Source organism: Myotis yumanensis, unplaced genomic scaffold, assembly GCF_028538775.1.
Source record: "Myotis yumanensis isolate MYYU_CA2020_CCGP unplaced genomic scaffold, mMyoYum1.0.hap1 SCAF_9, whole genome shotgun sequence".
NCBI lineage: Eukaryota > Metazoa > Chordata > Mammalia > Chiroptera > Vespertilionidae > Myotis > Myotis yumanensis.
Genome location: NW_027223760.1, coordinates 38,502,748 through 38,522,909, shown reverse-complemented (window position 1 = coordinate 38,522,909; position 20,162 = coordinate 38,502,748). Strand labels below are relative to the sequence as shown.

Sequence of the window (20,162 nt, the reverse complement as noted above, 5' to 3'; positions counted from 1 at the left end):
GAGGTTAGTGGAAAGAGCCCAAGAGCAGTCCTATGGGTTCTGGCCCCAACCCTGTCCTTAATCAGGTGTGTGTGCTTAGGCATGTCTCTCATTATGGCCTCTTTTCAAGCCTGTAACGTGGGGCACCACACTAATTGGCAGTTCCCAATTCTGACTGTCCATTGCAATCCTCCAAAGAGCTTGTTAACAATAGAGTCCCGTGGCCCCCCTCCCACCTGTCTGATTCAGGAGGTTGACCAGGGCTGACCAGGGCTGTGATGGGCAACCCAGTTGGGTTCATCCGGAGGCCTTCTGTGGATACAGCGTTTACACTGATGTCCTTGGCCGTGGCTGGCTGGCTGCAGAGGATTGTGCAGAAACGGGGTTGGCACGCACCTTCGTCCTGGGTGGAGCCAGCCTCATGCTCTAACCAGACAGAAGGGAGCAGCTGAGTGTCTGAAGCCGGATATAGTTACAGAGTCAGAGTCTTTATGAGAAAACAATGAGAGGAGCTTTTAAGGACAGATACTCCTTACCTGTCCTTGAGGACCAGGACCTACAAGGGGCAACATAGAGGAAAACGAGCAGGAAGAGGGAGAAGACACTCTCTGGAGGGAGATTGAAGGGATAGGGCATCTTCTGGGGAACGCTGGGCAACGGGCGTAAAAGGGGAGTTAAGAGGAAAGGTGAAGGAGAAAGGGACAGTCCCTCCGTGAAGGGGGTTGCAGGACCTGAAGTAACACAAGAGGTCATTTTGGCTGTAGCCGGTTGCTCAGTGGTTACTGCGTTGGCTCTCAGACTGAAGGGTCTGGGGTTTGATTCCCGTCAAGGGCATGTACCTTGGTTGCTGGCTCAATCCCCAGCCCCAGTTGGGGTGTCTTGTTGGAGGCAACCAATCGATGTGTCTCTCTTACATCGATGTTTCTCTCTCTGTCTCTCTCCCTGTCCCTTCTACTGTCTCTAAAAATCAATGGAAAAAATATCCTCAGGTGAGAATTAACAACAACAAAAAAGGTCATTTTCAATATCAGAAGGTGTCAATTGGGGAAGGGGAGACAGGGATAGGAAAGGGGCAAGCCACCAGGTTCTAATCCAGTGATGGCGAACCTATGACACGCGTGTCAGAGATGACACGGGAACTCATTTTTTTGGTTTATTTTTCTTTGTTAAATGGCATTTAAATATATAAAATAAATATCAAAAATATAAATCTTTGTTTTACTATGGTTGCAAAGATCAAAAAATTTCTATATGTAACACGGCACCAGAGTTAAGTTAGGGTTTTTCAAAATGCTGACATGCCGAGCTCAAAAGGTTTGCCATCACTGTATCTAATCCAAAGTTCCAAGTGTTCATGAAATTGGAATTACAAAAGCAACCTCTTTAGAGGAAAAAAGTACAGCCCAAGTGCCCATCAGTAGATGAGTAGATAGAAAAGCTGGGATACATTTACACAATGGAATGCTATGCAGCTGTAAAAAAGAAGCATCTCTTACCCTTTGAGACAGCATGGAGGGACCTGAGAGTATTATGCTAAGCAAAGTAAGCCAGTCAGAGAAAGACAAGTATCACATGATCTCACATGTATGTGGAATCTAATGAACAAAATAAACTGATGAATAAAATAGATTCACAGACATGGAAACATAGAACAGACTGACGAATCCCAGAGGAAAGAGGGGAGGGGTGGGTGGGAAAAAATTAACCAAAGAACTTATATGCATATATGCATAACCCAGGGACACAGATAATAGTGTGAGGGGAGGTAGGTGAGGAGTAGATGGTGTTAAAGTGTGTGGGGGGGGGGGGGGGGGCGGGGGGGAGACATCTATAATGTTTTTTTCAGGCACTTATGCCATATGCTGATAAAAGAACTTAGAGGATACAGAATATTTACAACCCAGGGGTTATACAAATATTTATTTGCAGATTTGTTGGGCATGTACCTTCAGGAAGGCTACACTTGCCTGTGCTCTGACTTCAACAGCTATTTCTCTGCTGTGCTTTCCTGACATTCAATATAAAAAAATGTAAGACTTTCTTGCTGTCAAATAGTTTTATTGTAAGAACCTGTTTTTAGCCTATATATATATATACACTAGAGGCCCAGTGCACAAAAATTGGTGCACTTGGGGGGGGGGGGTCCCTCAGCCCGGCCTATGCCCTCTCATAGTCTGGGACCCCTCAGAGGATGTCCACCTGCTGGCTTAGGCCCGCTCCCTGGGGGATCAGGCCCAAGCTGGCAGTCAGACATCCCTCTGGCAGCCCAGCAGCCCTTGGGGGATGTCCACTTACCAGCAGGGAGCAGACCTAAGCTGCAGTCAGAGATCCTTAGTGCTGCTGAGGAGGCGGGAGAGGCTCCCGCCACCACTGCTGTGCTGGCAGCCATCAGCCTGGCTTGTGGCTGAGCAGAGCACACTGACCACCAGGGGACAGCTCCTGCATTGAGCATCTGCCCCATGGTGGTCAGTGTGTGTCATAGTGACCAGTCATTCCCAGTCGTTCTGCTGTTAGGGTCAATTTGCATATTACCCTTTTATTATATAGGATAGAGGCCTGTTGCATGGGTGGGGGCCAGCTGGTTTGCCCTGAAGGGTGTCCCGGATCAGGGTGGGGGTCCCGCTGGGGTGCCTGGCCAGCCTGGATGAGGGGATGATGGCTGTTTGCAGGTGGTCACACCCCCTTCAGGGTGGGGGTCCCCACTGGGGTGCCTGGCCAGCCTGGGTGAGGGGCTGAGGGCCGTTTTCAGGCTGGCCAAGCCCCCCGGCGACAGAAGCTCCCAGCCTCTCCTTTTTTTTCTCTTTTTCTTTTATTCTGGGATTTATTTACCTTCTATAATTGAAACTTTGTAGCCTCGAGTAGAGCTCAGAGCTGGCCACGGCAGGCGGGAAGCTTGGCTTCCTCCATCACAGGGGCAACCCAAACCTCCTGCTTGCTCCAGCTCCGTGGCTGCTGGCTGCAATCTTGGTTGGGTTAATTTGCATATAGTTGCTCTGATTGGCTGGTGGGTGTGGCTTAAGGCACAGCAAAGGTACGGTCAATTTGCATACTTGTCTTTTATTAGTGTATATATATATATTCATATATATGAAAGCCTAATATGCAAATTGTCACCTGGGGAGTTTGACCAGGAGTTCAATTGCTTGCTATGATGTGTGCTGACCACCAGGGGCGACACGTAATGAAGGAAGGCCCCAGATGGCAGCTGGAAGGCCCCAATCAGCCCTGATCGCCGGCCAGGCCTAGAGACCCTACCCGTGCACAAATTTCATGCACCAGGCCTCTAGTCTAAAATATAAACCTATGTGTTTTTTTCTATAAACCTGAAGGATCATGCAATGTACTTTAGGTAGTTGTAAGAGAGGTCATAAAAGATTACTATAAGGGATGCTATGAACTGTACTTCTGAATTACATGCTCTCTCTCTGAACCCACAGCTGATTCTGAGGTTATCTACCAGCTGTTTGTTCCCCACACCATAGAAAGCCGACACTTTCTTCAGTTTTGAGATGGTTGATAAAAGTCACTGGTTCCTTCTGCAGAAGTTTGCTTTTAAAGCTCGAATAAGACATAACGTTGTCTTTAATAGTTACATAGCCTAAAGTTACACAGGTTGATATTTCATCTGCAAACTCTCTCAGCCCCACAAGGGCTTTCTCCCTGAGCCACAGATCCTGGCGGTTTGGCAGGGAAATGGACCAATTCCTGCCTATCCCAGGGAGAATGCCTGGACTGAGAAGGGGAAAATTAAGAAAACTTAGACATGTTGAAATGGCAACTGTTTGTGGAAGATGCTGTTAAGGTCAAGTTACAAATGATGTGCACATAGGATGAATGAGAAGAGATCCAGAACACAAGATGCTGGGCAGACAGAGTGCGAAGAGGTAACATGGGTCTGAGAAGGCTTCCAGGAAGCTCTAACACTGGTTCTCAACTTAGCTATAGACCAGGAGCCCTGGGAGCATTTACCATCCCTGGGCTCCACCCCAGACATTCGGAATTAATTGGTCTGGGGTGGGGTCTGGGAAATGGCGCTTTTATGAACTCTCTGGTGATTCTAATTTATATTTGGAGTTCAGAAACACTATCACATTAAATTTCATCATTTGCTGGTTCCAGAAAAAAAAAATCTTTACACTGATGTCTTGTAAGGAAGATGAAATTGAAATACAGCACTATTTCAAAGATCAAAATTAGGAATAAATAGGGGGCACCCAGATTTGAACTGGGGACCTCTTGATCTGCAGTCAAATGCTCTACCCCTGAGCTATACCCCCTTCTGCTATAGTATGTCTTAATTAATACTTTTATTCTCTATAGCCACGCCCAGATTACCTCTAAATTTATGAGTTGCCACTGTAGGATGAACCTCTCTTGGGAGCTTTCAGACCCGCTTCAGTGAAAACTCATCAACCTGCTGTACAAGATTCAGGCTCTCTCCTCAAAGGCCCACAGCCTGTGTCCTGGGCTACAGTCCCTGGGTGTGAGCAGCAACCTGGGGAAGCACTGACATTGGCTGTTAGAATAGCCTTCAAGTCAAACGCCTGTTTGCTTGGTGGGTACCTGAAAAACAGAAACTCCACCTGATTGAGGTGTCTGTCCAAAACCATTTAATGAGGCTGACATTCCATTCCGGTTACTTTCTACTGAACTACACTTCCACTTCTTCAGTTAATATAGAGAATGATCCACTCCAAGAAATACAAAGTATGTAGCTGAATAGATTTAGGAATCCCTAAAAGTGTTAACAGTCCTATATTAAGATAGTTATTTGATTTACTCATACTTTTGTTTATGGTTTAAAAATCTATGTTAAGCTGAGACCGGTTTGGCTCAGTGGATAGAGCGTCGGCCTGCGGACTGGGGGGTCCCAGGTTCGATTCCGGTCAAGGGCATGTACCTGGGTTGCGGGCACATCCCCAGTGGCAGCTGGTCGATGTTTCTCTCTCATCGATGTTTCTAGCTCTCTATCTCTCTCCCTTCCTCTCTGTAAAAAAATCAATAAAATATATTTTTAAAAATAAATAAATAAATAAATAAAAAATAAAAATCTATGTTAAGCCCAGCTGGTGTGGCTCAGTGGTTGAGGGTTGACCTATGAACGAGGAGACCACAATTTGATTCCAGGTCAGGGCACATGCCCAGGTTGCAAGCTCCATCCCCAGTAGGGGGCATGCAGGAAGGAGCTGATAAATGATTCTCTCTCATCATTGATGTTTCTATCTCTCTCTCTCCCTCTCCCTTCCTCTCTGAAATCAATATAAAAAATACTTTTTAAAAAAATTTATGTTAATAAGTGAGATTGGACTATTGTTTTCTCTTCTTTTACTGTCTTTGGTATTTTTCATATCAAATTTAATTAATCTCATGAGTTGGGAAAGGTACCACTTGTTTTTTATTCTCCAGAAGTGTTCACATAAGATATAAAAATAATAATTTACATTATTTCTTAAGTGTTTGGTATAACATATGTTGAAACGATCTGTGCCTGGAATAGTGTTTCTTTTTAATGGTAAAATTTTTCATTATGAATTCATTTTCTTCAGTTGTTAAAGGATAATTCATGATTTTGATTTCTTCTTGTATCAATTTTGGTAAATCTAAGCCAGAGGATGGGGACATCTCTACTAGTGTAAGTGTAAAGTCAGATTTATTAGAGAGAAATTATAAGCAACACATTAGGATGTCTATAATTACCCAAATTTTCTCTATCCCAAGAAAACATGTTCTTGGGCTGGAGACAATTGGATACACCCTCCTGAGTATTCCAGAAGACATTCTTCCTCTAGCACAGCATATATTTATGGGGAAGTTTGGAGGAACTACATAACAGTGGAAGCTTTTTGGTAAAGGAAATGACTTCACTGGAAGACAGGAGAGTGTGGAGCTTTGCCATTAATTGCATAGGAAATTGGCATACTAGGACCAGTATCAACTATAATCTTGTATTTTTCCCTTGAACCAGTTTAGTCCTGCTAAAGCAACTAGAGGAGGAAGAGAGAACCAGGAACCATCTAGCAGACAAAGAATTCCTCTCTATTCAGGTAAGTTACATTTTTCTAGGAAATTTTCAATGCCATCTCAGTATTATATTAAATTGGCACAAAGTCACTCATAACATTATCTTATGATCTTTTTAACAGCTTTGGAAATTGTAATACTATGTCCTTTTCAATTCCTTATATTGGTTATTAGTGTTTTTTCTCTTCACTTTGTCAGTCTTGTCTGGGTTATTTTCATTATTTGTTTCAAAGAACAATTTTTGCTTTATTGACCCTATCTAATATATTTGTTTTTGATTTCATCAATTTATGCTTTCATTAATTAATCTTTATTATTTGCTTCCTTATTTCTTTGGGTTTATTTTACTGTCCAGTTCATGCCTTTTGGGGATAGATGCTTAGTTAGTTAATTTTTGCCTTTTCTCTTCATAATATTGTAGATACAGTAAGGCTATAAATTGCCCTCTGAGTACTGCTGTAGTTGCAACTGAACAGTTTCAATATCTAGTGTTTTCATCATGATTTAAATAAAAAAAATATTTTATAATTCCTATTTTAATTGCAATTACTGCTTTGCTCCATCCATTATTTAGAAGTATAATTTTTAATTTCCACACATATGGGAGCTTTCTAGTTATTTGTTGGATTTTGTAATTTTTTCAATGTTATTGATTCCTAGCTTAATTTTATTTTAGTCAGAAAGCATAGTCTTTGTGATTTAAACACTTTGGAATTTGTTAAGACTTGCTTTATGTTCAGTATGCAGTCAATTCTGTCAGTGTACCATGTGTACTTAGGAAAAAAAGGCAAGTCCTGCAATTGCTGAGTGTAAGGGTCTTTACACATTAATTAGGTCAAATTTGTTAATATATTCTATATCCTTCTGATATTATGTATGCTTGTTCTATCAATTCACAGGAGAGGGATTTTGAAATATCTCACATGATTGTGGGTATACCCCCTTCTCTTTTTTAATCCTGTTCATTTATATTTAATATGTTTTGAGTGTATCAAATTTAGAATTGCTATACCTTCATGTGAATTGAACTTTTTATCACTATAAAATGACTTTCTTAAAATCCCTTTTCACCTCAAAACTATTTTGTCTGGTACTAATATAGCACACTATGTATTATTGTCATTAGTGTATTTTTTCTGTCCTTTTATTTTTAATATCTCTATCCTTATGTTTTATATGTGTCTCCTGTGAACAACATATAGTTGAGTTAATGTTTTTTAATCCATGACATTCTTTGTCTTTTTACTGTGGCATTTTTTATACATTTATACTTAATATTAATACTGATAGTATTTTGGTTTAAACTTCCTACCTTCTTTGTCCTGCAAGTTCTAGTTTCTTTTTCTTTCCTTTATTGTCTCCTTTTGAAGACTCTAGGAAAAGACCCTCAGAACTGAGGCCTGAGCTCCCTGCACCCTGGCTACAACTGGTAAAACCCACAAGTATATATTGAGCTAATGGATTCCTCTGCAGAGGGGATTACCCAAAAGATGGTTAGTGTGTGGCTGACAGAAAGTGGAACCAGGACGTACACAAGGGAACCAGTAACCTTGTCTACTCCTGAGAGTAACCTGGACTCTTTGGGTTGGGCTTTGCATAGAATAAAAAAATAAGGAGCTAAAAACATGAGCACATTTCCTGTGTTGACCTGGGTGGGGACAAGTGCATCTGGGGGAGAGCAATGCTCTCAGTGCCCACCAGAGGTGGACTTCAGAGAGGTGCAGAACCAGACCACAGCTCCAGTCAAACTACACTCCTCTCCATCACAGACCATCCGATCCCTTTGTCTGGATTGCAGCCTCATCAATGACTTCCTCACCCACTTCTGCCCCCTCACAAGACATTACCTCTGCTTAACAGAGAATGGAAGCAGCTAGACCTCAGCTCCTTGACACCTGTCTTCAGCTGTCCTTACTCTTTTTGCTTCCATCTCAGAGAAAAAACATTCCCCTCCCACTTCCAAAGGGAAGCACTCAGTCTATACTCCTGACCCATAACTGAATTCAGTTATTTCTCAATCCTGTTCCTTCCCCAGCCAAAAGCACACTAAAGTCTCATCCTAAATTATAATAGGTTTTCCACTTTCCCCTTAGCCAATGCTGTATTTAACTTTGGACAAAAGTAATCATTATCTAACTCTACTTTCTCACAGTATTCCTCATCTGATCCATCTTTATCAGCTACCAAGTCTTATCATTTTATCCTAAAATTTTCTCTGGAATTCCTTTTCTCCTCTGCATTGGGTTCCTTACTCTGTGTGCATCATTGGGCAAATTCTTTAACTCTATAAGCTCTCGTTTCTTTATTTTAAGTAGGGACAAGTTTCTTTTGACAAATATGACAGCTTAAGATAAATTGCCCAGCACAGTACTAGCACATAGTAAGTGCTCAAAAATATAATGCTAGTTCCTTATCCTTGTCTTTTTGGCAAATTCCATTCCCTGTAATGTCTCCTGAGTGATGTTCCCAAATAAAGGAACTGACCTTGTTGCTTCTTTGCAGTGTGCAGGGCTCCTGTTGACCACAGAACAAAGTCGGAATTCTAGCATATTCCTCACAGACTCTCTCTGATCTAATCATGTGCCTCCAACATTACGTCACAGGCATGCTCCTGCTATGGGTGGGAGACAGGCTCTTCCATGGGAATTCGAGAAAAGCATTTCAAGGATCCACACACGGGAGATGGTGATATGGCAATGTGGTTTATTGGTGATGGCTGCCCCTGAGCTTCCAACGTCCCATTTCCCTCTGTCCCGCCCTGGGAAAAGTCTAACCATGTCTTCAGCATGGCTGAAATAAAAATCAGCGAACAGAATTTCTGCTTTATAGCCCTCAGAAGCCTATGTGGTCTGTGGGCCCTGGTGGTGCGGGTCCTGAGAAAGAGAGAGATTCATCTAAAATTATGTAGTCTCAGGCTTGGGATAAACCAGAAGTGTTTAAAAATAGCCAATCAGCTTCCCAATCTTTTGCAGGCTTCTGATGGTGTTCACACCCTGATGAATGATCCCTTTCCCAGGTTATGCAGAAACTGAGGCACAATGAGATTGAGCAATTTATCCAAGGTGACACACTCTAACACCCCAGTGGGCATCGGGGCACCTCTAACACTTAGAATCAAAACCTGGTGTTCCTGGGAACTCTGCAGTGCTCCAATTGCTGCTAGGGGTATGCAGGGAACAACTTTTCTTAACATCTAGTGAGTCCATCAGTATGACTGGGCTGTAGCTCTCCTGAAGTCCCCGGCCTCCTTCAAGACTTCACCTCCAAGTTGTGCCTGTCTAGGAACGAAGGATGGAAGGTGAGCTGCGAAGGAAGCTGGAAAGACTATTTAAAAATTACACATAAGGGGGCACCTGGATTTGAACCAGGGACCTCTTGATCTGCAGTCAAATGCTCTACCCCTGAGCTATACCCCCTCAGATATTAATGTAGCCTAATTGATGCCTTTCATCTGAGTGGTAACACTGGGCTCTGCAAAATTAAGTACTGCTCCCTTCCAGGACTGACTTTATGAAGCTGCCAGACCAGCTCATAATAAGACACCTTCCCTCAGTTCTGCAGCTTCTAAGCCTCAGTTCCTGGGTGGGGTCATCAGAGAGGAAAAAATGAGAGAAGCTGCCTGTAGAAACCCCAAAGCATTTCCCATTGCTTTTTTTTGTTTTAGCCCAAGAGCAGCCCAACCATCTCCAAAACTACCCACCTATCTGGACTCCCAGTCCTTCACCTGTCTTCCACCAGGGAAGACAGAAATGGACTCTAATTCAGACAGTGTCACGGAGCTCTAATACTTGGCTGTGGAGGAGCAACACTGCAGAATCTAGGTTTCCCTTGTTGGAGTTGCTAAGCCGGCCTTTTGGCCATTGAGGCTGAAGCAAGTGTATGGGTGAGTTCTGGTGTGGAGAAACCAGCTCCCCAGAGGGCAATGTCAACCCTACGAGAAGAACCTGGATGCTATGATTTGTCTCTATAGGTCTGACCACCACTCCACTGTGCCAAGCTGTTTCAGTGGGAAGGTGAGATAACAATTTAGGTTGCCCATTTACTGTTTGTTCCTACAAAAGCTGCTGTATCTGCAGCTCTCTTCTGCTGCCCTGGAAAAGCCCAGCAAAATTCTGCAGGAGAGTCCCTGCCTTCTCTTTGAGGACCCAAAAGAGTTGGACAAATGAGATATATAAAGAGGGGGAAACACCGGATATCAGAAAGCAGTTGTGCAAGGGCTAATTTCAGAAAGGATCATAATTGGCATGGCTGAAAGGAAACGGGAATATGAGCAACAGCTATGAATAGGAAAACCAAAGGAGTAGGGGGCACCCGGATTTGAACCGGGGACCTCTTGATCTGCAGTCAAATGCTCTACCCCTGAGCTATACCCCCTTACCTATTATGCATCTGTAATTAAATACCTTTTCACCTGTGTTGCAACACCCACATCTATGCACTGACATTTCTATTAATTCTTGGAAAGTTCTGGAGATGTGAAAATTTTGCCTTACAGCAAAATTAGCCAGTATCTTTTAGCCCCCAGAAAACTTCTCTGCTTACAATCTTTCAATCTCATCTTTCTTAGTACCACTTTAAAGGCACCTGTTTGGAAATTCGTTGCTAAGAGATGAACCATCCTTCCTTCCGCTCTTGGTAAACTCGGTCTACTTTAAACTTGCCTGCAGCACGCTCTCCCTGCCCCTCTCTCCTCCCCTACACCACAGGTGGGATTGGGAGTTTTGTGGCCCATCTCCTTCTTTGCTCTTTTTTCTTCTCACTACATCTACTTCTTGGCTTTTGACAGTGTCTTCAATGAATCCAGGAAGCCCCAGCAAATTATTATTATTTTTATTATTATTTGATCCTTACCCAAGGATATGTTTTATTAATTTTAGAGGGAGAGAAATATCAATGTGAGAAAGAAACATCAATCAGTTGCCTCCTGCACATGGCCCAACCAGGACTGAACCCGCAACCTAGGTATGTGCCCTGACAGGGAACTGACCCCGCAACCTTTTTGGTGAATGGGGACGACACTCCAACCAACTGAGCCATCCGGTCAGGGCCCAGACAAATTATTTGAGTAATTTGGCCTAAGAGGCCACAACCCCCATCCTGGAGCCCAGGAAGCTACCCAGCTGTCCCAAGAGACCTCATACCAGAAGGTCAGCACTGCTGAAGCAGCAGGGGCTGTGGAGGATCCAAGACCAGAGATGTCTCTGCTAGACGAACGCTGGTCTGAGGCGCAGCAGTGCAGACCTAGAAAGTGAACAAGCCCTTGCCAACTGGCAGGAACATGGGAGGCATCAGTGAAATGAAAAGGCCACATAGACCCCAAAGGGTAGAGAAAAGATACCCGCCCAAAGGGGCACAGGAGGCCTACGTCCTACCAACCCTGTCCCTCAGTGGTTCCAGTGCAGCCACCAGGTACTTGGCTGAGGACCTACGGAAGTGGTAGCTAAGCAGAGTGGTAGTTTTCTATCAGCTTTTCCACCAGCCCCTTCATGGTCCCACACCAGTGCTGAGATGGAGATTCCCAGATTCCCCTGTGTCTCTGACTTCAGCACCTTGCCATGCTTGGGGAAGACTCCTCAGTGACTGTTCTCTGGACTCTTACTTCTCCCAGCTCATCCCACAATTGTGCAAGGTCTTATTTCTGTTGATAATTCCCTTTATTCAATAACACTTGGTGAGAGGCTGCTCTGACTGACACATCTCACTGGGTCCATTTAATTTTTCATTCGTGTATGAAATATACAAAAATTTACAATCTTAAGTGTTCAGCCTTGTGAATACTAGAAAATAAAACACCTGTGTAACCCCACATTCAGATCAAGAAATGGAACATTACTCAGAGGTGGATGGGAAATGAGATAAGCGATGGAGTTGAGAATGTCTCTTCTTTGTGCGTACACATTTCTATAGCCTCAACCTTTGAATCATTGTAATGTTTTACATTTCCAAAAATAAAGCAACAAGTAGGAGGAGGTAAACATAAAAATAAATACAAACAAAAACCCTAACATTGATAATATGACCACAAAGAAGAAAACACAGTGATGTACATTCTAAGGGGAAAAAGAGAGATTGTGTTACAATGAGAGATGGAACTTGAGTTAATAAGTTGTTTTGGTATAACTTACAAAAACTATTTTTGTGCAAATGAGTACATATATTGATATTTTGGGGAACCAGGATTCTGACTGAGTCCGGAAATGTCAATAAGGGATGGAGAAAGGCAAGGGAAAACTGGAGTTAGACTGGAATTGTAAGTAGCTGTATGAATACACACACACACACACACACACACAGTTCCTAATTCTGTCCTCTGAAAGGGGCTAGAAGTAACAACTCAGTTGCAGTGAGCACTCCTAATGTCTGTATTGTGGTTACTAAATGCCATTAAAAGGAACCAAGAACTCTTAGAGAAATGGCTGATTCCAGGGCTGGGCAAGAAACCTAAAAGATTAACAATGAAACATCCTGCGCCAGAAAGTTAAAAAGTGCTCAAGATCTGGTGGGGACATGCCAACTGAACACTGAGCCAGCCTGGAGACGCTCACCACTCGCTAACTTTGGGACAATTTGAGCATCAAAACAAATAAAGGTAAGACTGTGTTATGTAACTCATTAAATTAAAGAATTCATGAATCCATATTAAGTATTATTTTTTAGGTGGAGGAAGGGAAGCTCTTCTTTACAAGTAAACTAACAAATGTAAAAGGAATGATAAAAGTATAAAATCATCATTTTATGACCATTGTAAAAATTTATTTAGGGAAGAATCATTCATGGATGCTAAATTTGTTCAGTGAAAATTGGTGGGGAACAAGATATAGAAAAATCTGTCAAACACTTTATTATTTTTTTAAACACACTTTAATTGAATAATCAAATCCAACTTCAATAGTAGAACAAATTGACATCATTGCCTTTTGATGGAATGCACTGAGAAGGACATAATATCACCTATGTAGTCATTTTGCTAGAATATTGAATTTTAACAAGGAAACAGGCAAACTGTTTTCTCCAAAAGTAACCACTGTCGGAACTTTTAACACATTTGTTGACCTATTTTGGATTCTCCCAATGTTATGTTTGTGAGATCCAGTCATAGCCATGCTGTCCTATGTATGTTGACTGCACGCACATTCTGCAAAACAACTAGCTCTGACCTTTCAAGAATGTCAATTTCATGAAAGAAACCAGAGGACTAGAGAACTATTCTAGACTAAAGTGATCTAAAAACACATGACTACCACATACAATACATGAGCCTTGATTGGGTCTTGTATTGGAAATAAAAGACAATTATCAATGATTTTGGGACAATGAAGACATACAGGATGGGGGAAAAGTAGGTTTACAGTTGTATGTGAAACAATTCATTCTTTTATTATTTGTGAATTGTATTATTTTCCATACAAACAGCTGTAAACTTACTTTTCCCCACTTTATATAGAATATAAGTTGCATAATAGATTGGCGATTTTCAACTAGTCTACCACAAGAATTTTTGAAACATTCACTACCTCGCCCTAACTGGTTTGGCTCAGTGGATAGAGCGTCGGCCTGCGGACTGAAGGGTCCCAAGTTCAATTCCAGTCAAGGGCATGTACCTTGGTTGCGGGCACATCCCCAGTAGGGGGTGTGCAGGAGGCAGCTGATCGATGTTTCTCTCTCATCAATGTTTCTAACTCTCTATCCTTCTCCCTTCCTCTCTGTAAAAGAATCGATAAAATATATTTTTAAAAAAAAACATTCAATACCTGACTGATTTAGAACTAACCTCTTGTTCCTTAGATCAGCAGTTCTCAATCTGTGGGTTGAGACCCCTTTGGGGGTCGAACGACCCTTTCACAGGGGTTGCCTAAGACCATCAGAAAACACATATTTAATTACATATTGTTTTTGTGATTAATCACTATGCTTTATTTTTTTTTAAATATATTTTATTGATTTTTTACAGAGAGGAAGGGAGAGAGATAGATAGTTAGAAACATCGATGAGAGAGAAACATCGATCAGCTGTCTCCTGCACATCTCCTACTGGGGATGTGCCCGCAACCCAGGTACATGCCCTTGATCGGAATCAAACCCGGGACCTTTCAGTCTGCAGGCCGACGCTCTATCCACCGAGCCAAACCGGTTTCGGCACTATGCTTTAATTATGCTCAATTTGTAACAATGAAAATACATCCTGCATGTCAGATATTTACATTACGATTCATAACAGTAGCAAAATTACAATTATGAAGTAGCAACGAAAATAATTTTATGGTTGGGGGTCACCACAATATGAGGAACTGTATTAAAGGGTCATGGCATTAGGAAGGTTGAGAACCACTGCCTTAGATCATCAAATAAAAAAAAATGACAACAGCCAACACAGCAATAACAGTCCCATAAATACATAGGTCATATAATAGAGTTGTATCTTATTGGTGTTGCCACATAATAAAGTTGCATCTGGTTCGTTAATCCTTGATACTGGACATCCTTATATACAAGTATAGGCACCTGATTTTTTTAAAAAAGTCACTTTGGCCCAGCCAGTGTTTCTCAATGGCTGAGCATCGACCCTTGAACCAGGAGCTCACAGTTCGATTCCTAGTCAGGACACCTGCTCAGGGTTTCAGGCTCGATTCCCAGTGTGGGGTATACAGGAGGCAGCCAATCAATGATTCTCTCTCAGCATAGATGTTTCTATCTCTTCCTCTCCCTCTCTCGGAAATCAATAAAAAAAATTGCAAAAATATTTTAATAGGTATCATTTTGATTGATTTACAATAATAATAATAATAAAAATAGTAATTGCCTACCCTTTTTGCTCCAAAGTGAGCCACACTAGCCAGGCAAAACAACTATTAACCTATTTTTTAATCAGATCATTAAAAAATATATTTTGTGTGTGCTGCAGAATTTTAGTAGTTTATGTGTGTCATGAAATGAAAAAACTTGAAAATTGCTGTAATAGATGATCGAATTGCATCCCTGGTAAACTTCCTGAGTGTGTTGTGATTATGCAGGGGAACATATTTGTTATTAGAAAATACTTGTTGAAATATTTAGGGGTTCCAGGATATCTTCAACTAACTTTCTAATGGATAAGAAAGTTCCTGGCCTTTTGAATGCCCATAACAATTTTAGAATCAGTGTGTAATTATCTACATAAAAATTATGTGGTTGAGGTTACTCTGAAATCTATAGATAAAGGTGGAATGGGAACTGCTAATGTTACTATATTTAGTGTCTCATTCTATTAACTTAGTATATCCCACCATTTTTGAAGTCTTTAATTTTTCTCCGTGATTTTTACAGTTTTCTGTGGAGAGATATTGTACATATTTGGTTATTATTTTTATTCTTTAGTAGTTGATGTCTTATTTCTTAATTTTAATTTTTAAAAATTTATTGATTTTAGAGAGAGAAGAAGGTAAAGAGAGTAAAGAAACATCAGTTTGTTGTTCCACCCATTTATGCATTCATTGGTTGATTCTTTTTTTTTTTATTCTTTTTTAAAAAAAATATTATAATAAGTATTACAAAGGGTATTACATATGTTCATTGGTTGATTCTTGCATGTCCCCTAACCTGGGATTGAACTTGCAACCTTGGTGCATCAGACGACACTCCAACCAACTGAATAAATGACTTTACATGCTTGTTTTCCTAGGTCAGTTGTAATTTCAGATATTCTCTTTTATTCAGATGAATCTACAAATTGTCCCAGATTTTTCTCTATTTGAGGTCCAAATTACATCTCTCAGATTATCTCTTAGCATCAACAGGCCACATAAAACCTTTATTATTCAAAAACCCTGGGTTGTTTTTTTTGTATTTAGAAAATATGATCACCTTGATTATACACTCTTCATGACTATCACCAGGCTGAGGATTTGGAAGGTTGGCAGAATGGACTTGTTGACCAATTTCTACTGAGTTTTGTCCGTAGCCAAGCTAGAAGGAACTTGGTGTCCCTATAAAATATGCAATTTCATCTAACTAGCCTTTGATGTGACTGGCTTCCCTCCTTCCCCTCAAAAGCCATAGGCATTATTGTATTCATCACAAGTTCATCAAAAGTTGATGACTCAAGAGTCAGCCTTATAAAACAAAAGCGCTTGTAAATATGAGTCAGAGTCTGAGTAATAACCTTGCTTCTATTATCTATATATATAAAAGCCTAAGCAACCGAATGATCGGTCACTATGACACACACTGCTGGAGTGCCGCTCATCTGACTAACCTGTCCTGGCGGCCTGATGGCAGACACTCACTCCCTCAGTAATCCTGCAGGTCCGATCTCCAGAAAACAGGCCAGACACTGATGGACCAGTGCCACCGACACGATCCTGACAGCGCTGCCAGCCTCCTGGAAGTCGGCCTCAGGCACCAAAACTGCTTCCCTTCCCTAGATGCTCCGCAAGGAATAAACAATATAAAAGCGGCCGCCAGGTGGCTCCCAACAACCAGTGCGAAGGATGGATCCAGATTCCGGGCTGGCAAGGGTGTCCCACCACCCACCTGGAAGGCTGATCACGTCCAGGCACCCCCCCACCCCCTCACCACCCCCCCCCCCCCCCCCCCGCTCAGGACCCCACCTGTGCACGAATTCGTGCACCGGGCCTCTAGTAATTAATAATGTCATTGCTGGGTGAGCCATGTCCTGCACATTAAGTGTTCCTGAATGTACATGATGAGAAACATAATTTTTGTAACTAAGATACTATTTTCAAAAGCTCCTGAAAACTTAGTTATGGGCAAATTCAATAACTTTTGTTATTGAATTTAAAAAAACAAATCTAAACACAAATTCTGATGTTTGTTTCATATGTCTGGATTTTCCCACATTTGGAGTTTGCTGGAAATAAGACCCACCTATGAATCTGTACTCCTCATCTGTACTTAACAAGGTGACCTCACTTAGAGCCCTGGAGAGCCCAGGCCCAGAGTGGAACATGGGGTTCATGCTCACCAGCTTGTTCCCCAGGCTCCTCTGGGTGAGCTGCAGCCCTCCATGACCACACACCTTAGATTTTTCTAGGAGGGTGAAGGAGGTGGTGGTGGCAGTAGTAACAAACCAAAGGGGAGTGATGAATTCTTGGGACCACAGTTGATCATACCACATATCACAATTAATTAAGATTTGTACTAAGTAATTTATGCTCTGTAATCCTACCCTGTATCCGGCACCATAAGGAGAGAAGAGAAATAAGATATAACCTCTGTTCTCAAGAAACTTTTAATCTACTAGAGACCCGGTGCATGAAATTCGTGCATGGGTGGGGTCCCTAAGCCTAGCCGGTGATCAGGGCCGATCAGGTTCCCTGCCTCCCCCTCTCCTCCTTCTCTTGCCACCCATGTCTGTCGCCACCTACCCCTGGTTCCCGGTCCCAGCCCTGGGCCTGGCCCCAATTGGGCAATTGGGACCTGCTGGCCAGGGGAGGGCCAGGGGGAGGAACCCTGGAGGTTGGCTGCCGGCCCTGAGGCGGGAGCCGGCCCTCGGCTCCCCCTGGGAAAGGGGCCTCGTCTGCCACCACCACCCCCGGTTCCCCATTCCAGCCTGGGGGCCCGGCCCCTATCGGGCAATTGAGGCCTGCAGGCCAGAAGGAGGGGCCAGGAGGTTGGCCCGCAGGCCCCATCGGTGATCAGGGCATGCAAGCTTGGTGCAGCTCCTGCATTGAGCGTGTGCCCCCTAGTGGTCAGTGCACATCATAGCGACCGGTTGTTCCAGTCGTTCTGGTCATTTTGTTGTTCTGCTGTAATGATCACTTAGGCTTTTATATATATAGATGAGATGAGTTAGGACGCTATTTCATGTGTTAACATTTTTCTCTAAATGCCAACTGAATGGTACCAATATTGAAAGTTATGAGCTTGGCCAAGGCAGAGTTGGCTGCAAGCTTGATTGGAGTGGAAAGGCTCGGTGGGAGTTAGGGGATGAGCTGGTCTGGGAAAGACAGCCAAGTGGGGGGTGGACTCCAGGTTTATAAGAGGAGGGGAAAGGTTATGAGGAAAGGCATGGGAGTGGAAATTCTCATGCCTGCTTATGACACAGACTGGGCAAAAAATTGGAAAGGGTGGGAAGACCATGGAGGTCTTAAATATCAGTCCAAAGGGGTGGGGTTTGTCTTTGTTCTTTTTGTGAACAGAGGCTGGGAGGCCATCTACCAGGGGTGCTTTGCAATGGATCCTTGCCTTAGGGGGAAGGTTGGGGGAGTCATTCTTTCCCAAACCTGGCTGTGTACCAGAGCCTCACCCCCACCCTAATCCCTATTAGAAGCTTGTTAAAAATACCTTTTTTTAAGCAAGTTTTCCCCACAGTACTCAGGACCCCTCCCTATTTTGATTCAATCGAGCTGGGATGGGATCCAGAAATCCATGTCCTTCATGAGCTCACCCCAGAGACTCTGATGGAGCTAACCTGAGAATCTGCTAGGACAAGTCATTTCTACCCCAAAATGGCCCTGGCATAAAGCAAAAGTTGAATTTTAAAAAAATCATATCCCTGAAAACTAGCTCTTCTTTCTGATCACTTCATTTCTATCACAAGTGCACACTCCCAGCCCTTCAGACTCAGTACTTTAGTATTATCCTGGAATATTTTTCACGTAAACAACACAGGCAGCTGATTACCACGTCTCATTTCATATTCTTGACAGCGCCCTCAGATCTGCCCGTTCCTTTCTGTTCCCACTCGGGCTACATTTAGTCTAGACCTTTTCTCACCTCAAGCTTAGACTGCTGGAGTAGTCTCCTGATTAATCTCTTATCCCTCCGGCACGTCGCCTTCCCTGTCTCTGTCAGCACCATGAGTGGCAATCCCTGGGAGCTGAGGGCAAAGGAAAACAGAACAGCCAGGCCAATATCAGTGAGGAACACACACACACACACACACACACACACACACACACACACAACAGACCTCCCAAAATAGTTTGAATTAAGAGTCTCCCCCACCATCACTCCTGAAGAGGCTGCACTTTTATACACAACGAACGCATCCAGGGTGACCCCTTTGCCTTGGTCTGCCCAGGCGGACGAGAGAAAACAAGGGCATGCTGAGACCTCGCTGCTGCCCCCAGCCCCACAGAAGTCTGGAGCACGTGGTGCAGGTTCCTCTGCAGGAAGGAGCCACCCGAAAGGGAAGCGGAAAGGAAATGCATCCTGTGGCCACAGGGGGGCCCCCTTCAAAGGCTCCTTCCGTCCCCCACTCAGGTTCACTTTAGGTTTTTTTCCAATTTATTTTTCTCTCACCTTCTTGTTTAAAAATACTATTATTACCACAAACTTCTATAAAATATTATTATTACAAAATTTTTAAATTTGAAAAAGTTAGAAAATGTGTAAAAATGGCCTGAGGTCTCACTGTTATAAAGAAGACTCCTTAGAGACTACATGCTTCCAAACTGGTCATTTTATACACATACACTCATTTAAAAAAAATAAAAATAGGACCATTCTGGACCGGCATCTCTTATTTTATTTCTTCTTGGACCGGCGTCTCTTAAAATATCAGGAACATCTTCCCATACCAAGTTCTTTACCAACATAATTTTAAATGGTGATACTGTGTCCCACTGGTCATTCCATTAAAAATGTGTTTATGGGTAATAAACACGGTAGGGTGGCTGCCTACCGGGGTTTACCGAACCACGTTCCTATTGTTGGGGGAATTTTTTCCGTAAATAAGCAACGACGCCGTAAGAAGCCCAACGCGCCCGGCAGGACCCCAAGCGGCAGGTGCGACGTCGCGGCTCCCCCGGGGGCGCAGGGGGCCGGGGGCAGCCGCGCGGGTCCCCGGAGGGGGGCGATCCTCTCGGTCACCGGGTCCCTGGGGACTCGGGGTCCGAAGCCCGACGCGCCCCCGAGACGCGGCCGGCGGCAGGTGGGGCGCGGGGTCCCGCGGTGACTCAGCGCGCGCGCGCGCGGCCGTTTCCGGGGGGGCGGGTGTCGGGGGTCCGCGGGGCGGGGCGGGGTGCGGCGCGGCGGGGCGGGGCGGGGCGGGCGCCTGCCGTTCGGCGCTCGGGCTGCAGGTGGGGCTGTGCGGCCGCGCTGCCTCCAGGAAGCCTCACGGGCCTGCGCCGGCTCCCAGGATGCAGTGTGGACCGGCCGGGCGCTGACGGCGGCGGCGCGTCTGCGGACGGAGCGGCGCGGGCCGGCCAGCGAGGAGCGCGC

General features: G+C 43.7%; 1 long non-coding RNA gene and 2 other non-coding genes across 4 annotated transcripts in view; 1 reads left to right on the top strand and 2 right to left on the bottom strand.

Moving 5' to 3' along the window:
* LOC139016930 (uncharacterized) overlaps positions 1–7,612 on the top strand; it is a 30,978-nt gene extending 23,366 nt beyond the window's left edge. For both annotated transcript variants that reach the window (XR_011472737.1, XR_011472738.1), the window contains 2 exons: positions 5,945–6,023; positions 7,371–7,612. This is a non-coding gene — a long non-coding RNA (uncharacterized lncRNA). The remainder of the gene's footprint in view (positions 1–5,944; positions 6,024–7,370) is intronic.
* A 1,732-nt stretch (positions 7,613–9,344) lies between these two features.
* Positions 9,345–9,416, bottom strand: TRNAC-GCA (transfer RNA cysteine (anticodon GCA)). Its single transcript has one exon. It is a non-coding gene; the product is annotated as a tRNA-Cys (tRNA).
* Positions 9,417–10,302: 886 nt separating this feature from the next.
* On the bottom strand, positions 10,303–10,374 carry TRNAC-GCA (transfer RNA cysteine (anticodon GCA)). The gene has a single exon. It is a non-coding gene; the product is annotated as a tRNA-Cys (tRNA).
* Between the last annotated feature and the right edge of the window lie 9,788 nt (positions 10,375–20,162).